The sequence below is a fragment of the Oncorhynchus tshawytscha genome, unplaced genomic scaffold (genome assembly GCF_018296145.1).
Source record: "Oncorhynchus tshawytscha isolate Ot180627B unplaced genomic scaffold, Otsh_v2.0 Un_contig_2039_pilon_pilon, whole genome shotgun sequence".
Lineage (NCBI taxonomy): Eukaryota > Metazoa > Chordata > Actinopteri > Salmoniformes > Salmonidae > Oncorhynchus > Oncorhynchus tshawytscha.
In genome coordinates this window covers 78,965-87,094 of record NW_024609351.1, presented here as the reverse complement: position 1 = coordinate 87,094, position 8,130 = coordinate 78,965, and the positions used below count along the sequence as shown (strand labels likewise).

General features: G+C 41.9%; 1 protein-coding gene across 2 annotated transcripts in view; it reads left to right on the top strand.

Annotated features, from left to right (window-relative positions):
• Positions 1-318: 318 nt before the first annotated feature.
• The window catches only part of LOC112239562 (tumor protein p53-inducible protein 11), a 63,828-nt gene continuing 56,016 nt past the window's right edge, over positions 319-8,130 (top strand). The window contains exons 1-2 of one of the 2 annotated variants that reach the window (XM_042314956.1): positions 331-433; positions 1,431-1,493. The gene's annotated coding sequence lies outside the window, so the exon portion shown is untranslated. Of the gene's footprint in view, positions 434-1,430; positions 1,494-8,130 lie in introns of both variants that reach the window. The other variant, XM_042314955.1, reaches the window with a different exon arrangement.

The window sequence follows — 8,130 nt, the reverse complement described above, 5'->3', positions numbered from 1 at the left end:
CCCAGTTTGAGTGTTTTGTTGCAGCTCTTTCCTGTCGCTAGCTGCAGCGAACTGAAAAAACGAGCTATAATACTGGATATGTTAATCATAGCAAGGTTGTCAATATATTTTTATGCAAAGTAAGCTCTATATATTGCATATACCTGTACTATTACTTCTGTATTATAACTGTATATATTCAGATTAAAAACTAAAATGGACGACATGGATTCGTGAAATATGGCATTAATTCAACCTGTCAATCAATAATTATTCCTTGGCGTTGTGTAGTCCACGGATTACGGTACATACCTTTGCGCCGCGCAATCCGGTTGTCATACCTTTACGGTAAACGTGTTGGGTTCTGTTTGGACTGTAGGCAGCGTGGCGCTCTGCGAGAGACATACTGCCTTGGATCTGTAAACTATTGGAAGGAAAGTTCCTTGTCTACAAGGTAAGGCGCTCGAAAAACAACTACGTTTACTACTTTAAAAAAAAATAGAATAGGTGTTCGTGGTGTTATTTTATGAAACGTTACAAGGTTTCATTTATAGACACGAAGTGAACTGACGATTTATGTAAACAATGTTGTGTTTGTACACACATGACTTAACTTTCATACAGACTGGGCGACATGGACTAAATGATTGTATTTACGCATTGAACAACTCGTAAATATATATCAAATCCTCCTAAATATTACAGAGAAAACAACATCTTTGTTGATAGGTTTTCATTGATTTCAACATGTCATTTGGCTTTTCATCCGCATTTGACTGTTTTCCCGCGTGTGTATATTACAGTACACTTGTTTGCTGTTGTCTTGTAATTGAATGGCTAATTCTTACTATGGAGAACCGTCTACTCTTTACTACACCAGACTACGCAGCCTGAATTGTTCTCATTCCCACGTGTTTTACAACAGCCAGGAGGCGGATATCTCCGGGTTAATAATGTGGTATGTCCTCCTTGTCATCCCCTTCTCGTCCTCCTCTCATCCACATCCAATGATGTTGGACAGCTGCCTATACATTAACACTATACAGTCATCATGTCATGTCATGTACATTAACCAAGCATCCGCCCCTTTTATTTTTTTCTATTTTCGCCTGAGATGACATACCCAAATCTAACTGACTGTAGCTCAGGACCTGAAGCAAGGATATGCATATTCTTGGTACCATTTGAAAGGTAACACTTAGAAGTTTGTGGAAATGTTAAATTAATTTAGTAGAATATAACATAATAGATCTGGTAACAGAAAATACAAAGAAATTGGCCAAAGACATTTGTTTTGTAACATCTTTGAAATGCAAGAGAAAGGCCATAATGTATTATTCCAGCCCAGGCGCAATTGAGATGTTGGCCACTAGATGGCGGCAGTGTATGTGCAACGTTTTAGACTGATCCAATGAACCATTGCTTATATGTTCAAAATGTCTGCTGTTCAGGTATGACAAGAGGATTTCACGCGCAGAAGTATGTACCGTAATCCGTGGATTCCTTTTAGTCAGGTAGGGAGTTTTACCTCTCCTTTTAGTCAGGTAGGGAGTTTTACCTCTCCTTTTAGTCAGGTAGGGAGTTTTACCTCTCCTTTTAGTCAGGTAGGGAGTTTGGCCTCTCCTTTTAGTCAGGTAGTGAGTTTGGCCTCTCCTTTTAGTCAGGTAGTGAGTTTGGCCTCTCCTTTTAGTCAGGTAGTGAGTTTGGCCTCTCCTTTTAGTCAGGTAGTGAGTTTGGCCTCTCCTTTTAGTCGGGTAGGGAGTTTGGCCTCTCCTTTTAGTCAGGTAGTGAGGGCTCTGGTCTATAGTAGTGTACTATATAGGGAATACTGTTCCATTTGGGACATATCCAAACAGTTGCACCTTCTGAGATTGTCACAGTGTAGGCTACTGTTGGACCATGCTGAGCTGAGTCCTTTCATTGGTTACATCTCAAATCAATGTCCCTTTGTGAGACTGACTGTGACTGGGAGTGAAGTCATACTACACTATCCCCCCTCTGTTCAGGGCTTTATCTCTCTCCCTCTCTCTCTCTCTCTCTCTCTCTCTGTTGTTCACCCTCTCTGTTCAGGTCTTTATCTCTCTCTGCTGTTCACTCTCTCTGTTGCTCACCCTCTCTGTTCAGGGCTTTATCTCTCTCTCTGTTGCTCACCCTCTCTGTTCAGGGCTTTATCAATTCAATTCAAGGGCTTTATTGGCATGGAAAACATGTGTTAACATTGCCAAAGCAAGTGAGGTAGATAATATTTTAAGTGAATATATAAAGTGAAATAAACAATACAAATTAACAGTAAACATTACACATACAGAAGTTTCAAAACAATAAAGACATTACAAATGTCATATATATATACAGTGTTTTAACAATGTACAAATGGTAAAGGACACAAGATAAAATAAATAAGCATAGATATGGGTTGTATTTACAATGGTGTGTGTTCTTCACTGGTTGCCCTTTTCTTGTGGCAACAGGTCACAAATCTTGCTGCTGTGATGTCACACTGTGGAATTTCACCCAGTAGATATGGGAGTTTTTCAAAATTGGATTTGTTTTCGAATTCTTTGTGGATCTGTGTAATCTGAGGGAAATATGTCTCTCTAATATGGTCATACATTGGGCAGGAGGTTAGGAAGTGCAGTTCAGTTTCCACCTCATTTTGTGGGCAGTCTCTCTCTCTGTCTCTCTCTCTCTCTCTGTCACTCTCTCTCTCTGTCTCTCTCTCTCTCTCTCTCTGTGTCTCTCTCTCTCTCTGTTCAGGGCTTTATCTCTCTCTCTGTTGTTCACCCTCTCTGTTGTTCACCCTCTCTGTTCAGGGCTTTATCTCTCTCTCTCTCTGTTCAGGGATTTATCTCTCTCTCTGTTGTTCACCCTTTCTGTTCAGGGCTTTATCTCTCTGTTGTTCACCCTTTCTGTTCAGCGCTTTATCTCTCTCTCTCGGTTGTTCACCCTCTGTTCAGGGCTTTATCTCTCTCTCTCGGTTGTTCACCCTCTGTTCAGTGCTTTATCTCTCTCTCTCGGTTGTTCACCCTCTGTTCAGGGCTTTATCTCTCTCTCTCTCTGTTGTTCACCCTCTGTTCAGGGCTTTATCTCTCTCTCTGTTGTTCACCCTCTGTTCAGGGCTTTATCTCTCTCTCTCGGTTGTTTACCCTCTGTTCAGGGCTTTATCTCTCTCTCTCGGTTGTTCACCCTCTGTTCAGGGCTTTATCTCTCTCTCTCTGTTGTTCACCCTCTGTTCAGGGCTTTATCTCTCTCTCTGCTGTTCTCTCTCTCTGCTGTTCACTCTCTCTGTTGCTCACCCTCTCTGTTCAGGGCTTTATCTCTCTCTCTGTCTCTCTCTCTCTGTTGTTCACCCTCTCTGTTCAGGGCTTTATCTCTCTCTCTGCTGTTCTCTCTCTCTCTGTTGCTCGCCCTCTCTGTTCAGGGCTTCATCTCTCTCTCTGTTGCTCACCCTCTCTGTTCAGGGCTTTATCTCTCTCTCTCTGTTGTTCACCCTCTGTTCAGGGCTTTATCTCTCTCTCTCTGTTGTTCACCCTCTGTTCAGGGCTTTATCTCTCTCTCTGTTGTTCACCCTCTCTGTTCAGGGCTTTATCTCTCTCTCTGTTGTTCACCCTCTCTGTTCAGGGCTTTATTTCTCTCTCTGTTGTTCACCCTCTCTGTTCAGGGCTTTATCTCCCTCTCTGTTGTTCACCCTCTCTGTTCAGGGCTTTATCTCTCTCTCTCTCTCTCTCTGTTCAGGGCTTTATCTCTCTCTCTGTTGTTCACACTCTCTGTTCAGGGCTTTATCTCTCTCTCTGTTGTTCACCCTCTCTGTTGTTCACCCTCTCTGTTCAGGGCTTTATCTCTCTCTCCAGGGCTTTATCTCTCTCTCTGTTGTTCACCCTCTCTGTTCAGGGCTTTATTTCTCTCTCTGCTGTTCATCCTCTATGTTCAGGGCTTTATCTCTCTCTCTTATATATATACAGGAAGTACCAGTACCACATCAATATGGAGATATATACAGGAAGTACCAGTACCAGATCAATGTGGAGATATATACAGGAAGTACCAGTACCAGATCAATGTGGAGATATATACAGGAAGTACCAGTACCAGATCACTGTGGAGCTATATACAGGAAGTACCCGTACCAGATCAATGTGGAGATATATACAGGAAGTACCAGTACCAGATTACTGGAGATATATACAGGAAGTACCCGTACCAGATTACTGTGGAGATATATACAGGAAGTACCAGTACCAGATCAATGTGGAGCTATATACAGGGAGTACCAGTACCAGATCAATGTGGAGATATATACAGGAAGTACCAGTACCAGATCAATGTGGAGATATATACAGGAAGTACCAGTACCAGATCAATGTGGAGATATATACAGGAAGTACCCGTACCAGATTACTGTGGAGCTATATACAGGAAGTACCCGTACCAGATTACTGTGGAGCTATATACAGGAAGTACCCGTACCAGATCAATGTGGAGCTATATACAGGAAGTACCAGTACCAGATTACTGGAGATATATACAGGAAGTACCTGTACCAGATTACTGTGGAGATATATACAGGAAGTACCAGTACCAGATCAATGTGGAGATATATACAGGAAGTACCAGTACCAGATCAATGTGGAGATATATACAGGAAGTACCAGTACCAGATCACTGTGGAGCTATATACAGGAAGTACCCGTACCAGATTACTGTGGAGCTATATACAGGAAGTACCCGTACCAGATTACTGTGGAGCTATATACAGGAAGTACCCGTACCAGATTACTGTGGAGCTATATACAGGAAGTACCCGTACCAGATCAATGTGGAGCTATATACAGGAAGTACCCGTACCAGATCAATGTGGAGATATATACAGGAAGTACCAGATTACTGGAGATATATACAGGAAGTACCTGTACCAGATTACTGTGGAGATATATACAGGAAGTACCAGTACCAGATCAATGTGGAGATATATACAGGAAGTACCAGTACCAGATCACTGTGGAGCTATATACAGGAAGTACCCGTACCAGATCAATGTGGAGATATATACAGGAAGTACCAGTACCAGATTACTGGAGATATATACAGGAAGTACCCGTACCAGATTACTGTGGAGATATATACAGGAAGTACCAGTACCAGATCAATGTGGAGCTATATACAGGGAGTACCAGTACCAGATCAATGTGGAGATATATACAGGAAGTACCAGCACCAGATCAATGTGGAGATATATACAGGAAGTACCAGTACCAGATCAATGTGGAGATATATACAGGAAGTACCCGTACCAGATTACTGTGGAGCTATATACAGGAAGTACCCGTACCAGATTACTGTGGAGCTATATACAGGAAGTACCCGTACCAGATCAATGTGGAGATATATACAGGAAGTACCAGTACCAGATTACTGGAGATATATACAGGAAGTACCTGTACCAGATTACTGTGGAGATATATACAGGAAGTACCAGTACCAGATCAATGTGGAGCTATATACAGGGAGTACCAGTACCAGATCAATGTGGAGATATATACAGGAAGTACCAGTACCAGATTACTGTGGAGATATATACAGGAAGTACCAGTACCAGATTACTGTGGAGCTATATACAGGAAGTCCCAGTACCAGATCAATGTGGACCTATATACAGGAAGTCTCAGTACCAGATCAATGTGGAGCTATATACAGGAAGTACCAGTACCAGATTACTGGAGATATATACAGGAAGTACCAGTACCAGATTACTGTGGAGCTATATACAGGAAGTCCCAGTACCAGATCAATGTGGACCTATATACAGGAAGTCTCAGTACCAGATCAATGTGGAGCTATATACAGGAAGTACCAGTACCAGATTACTGGAGATATATACAGGAAGTACCAGTACCAGATTACTGTGGAGCTATATACAGGAAGTACCCGTACCAGATCAATGTGGAGATATATACAGGAAGTACCAGTACCAGATTACTGGAGATATATACAGGAAGTACCCGTACCAGATTACTGTGGAGATATATACAGGAAGTACCAGTACCAGATCAATGTGGAGATATATACAGGAAGTACCAGTACCAGATCAATGTGGAGATATATACAGGAAGTACCAGTACCAGATCAATGTGGAGATATATACAGGAAGTACCAGTACCAGATCACTGTGGAGCTATATACAGGAAGTACCCGTACCAGATTACTGTGGAGCTATATACAGGAAGTACCCGTACCAGATTACTGTGGAGCTATATACAGGAAGTACCAGTACCAGATTACTGGAGATATATACAGGAAGTACCAGTACCAGATTACTGGAGATATATACAGGAAGTACCAGTACCAGATTACTGGAGATATATACAGGAAGTACCAGTACCAGATCAATGTGGAGATATATACAGGAAGTACCAGTACCAGATCAATGTGGAGATATATACAGGAAGTACCAGTACCAGATCACTGTGGAGCTATATACAGGAAGTACCCGTACCAGATTACTGTGGAGATATATACAGGAAGTACCAGTACCACATTACTGTGGAGATATATACAGGAAGTACCAGTACCAGATCAATGTGGAGCTATATACAGGGAGTCCCAGTCCCAGTACCAGTTCTGGTAGTGGAATATAGTTGAACTAAGATTATAATGGGTTCTGGTGGTGGAATACAGTTGAACTAAGATTATAATGGGTTCTGGTGGTGGAATTACAGTTGAACTAAGATTATAATGGTTTCTGGTGGTGAAATACACTTTTTGCTCGTGAAGAATTTGGAAGTCATATTCTTGAAGAATCTATTAGGCTAGACATCATTAATTTAAAAGTAAAAAAAAAAAAAATGATCCTGACTCAGACTTGGGTTGTAATTTAATCTCAATAGCAGCAGTATTCTGGTGCCAACTGAGCCAGTTCTATTCATCTGGTTCTGACACAGCTAGTAATGTGTTTGGCTTTGTGCTTCTTACAAAGCCACTCATTATGTGTCTGATAGAGCCAACTAGCCACGTGTCTGGCAGGCTGAAGGTGCCACGTCATTCAGGACAGGGAGAAAGGGAGAGACAACACTGTATATAGACGTAATATGACGTCTGTCATGTCTTTATTCTTTTGAAACTTCTGTATGTGTAATGTTTACTGTTAATTTTTATTGTTTATTTCACTTTTGTATATTATCTACCTCACTTGCTTTGGCAATGTTAACACATGTTTCCCATGTGAATAAAAACCCTTGAATTGAGAGAGTGAGAGAGATGGGATGGGGGGGAGAAAGACAGAGGGAGGAAGGACAGAGAGACAGGAGACGAGGGAGAAGGAAAGAGAGAGAGGAGAGAGCTTCTCACTGATTGATTCACACGTCCTGTCTGCCTACTCATCTCGTCCTGAGTGCTTCTCTCTGAGCTCTCTGAGGAACCATGTTGTGGAAGCGTGAATAGATGAATGTGTTAGAACTACAGTAACACCGTCAAAACATCAAAGACCAGGAAGTAAATACGTTAAAACTGGCAGGACATATAACCTTCTGTTGTTGATTAGCTTTGATCAGGAAACAAAGCCTAGCTCTGTCTCTCTCTCTCCCTGTCTCTGTCTCTCTCTCTCCCTGTGTCTGTCGCTCCCTGTTTCTGTCTCTGTCTCTCCCTCTGTCTCGCTACCTCATCTCTCTCCCTCTGTCTCTCTCCCTCTGTCTCTCTCCCTCTGTCTCTCTCCCTCTGTCTCTCTCCCTCTGTCTCTCTCCCTCTGTCTCTCTGCCTGATCTCTCTGCCTCGTCTCTCTGCCTGATCTCTCTGCCTGATCTCTCTGCCTCGTCTCTCTGCCTCGTCTCTCTGTCACTTTCTCTGTCTCGTCTCTGTCTCTCCCTCTTCTGTCTCCCTGTCTCTCTCTCCCTGTCTCTCTCTCTGTCTGTCTTTCTCTCTTTCTCATTTTCAATTCAAGGGTTTTTATTGTCATGGGAAACATATGTTTACATCGCCAAAGCAAGTGAAATAGATAAACAAAACAATCAAATATAAACAGTAAACATCACAAAAGTTCCAAATTAATATACATTTTACATGTCATATTATATGTCTATATACATTGTTGTAATGATGTGCAAATAGTTAAAGTACAAAAGGGAAAATAAATAAGCATAAATATGGGTTGTATTTACA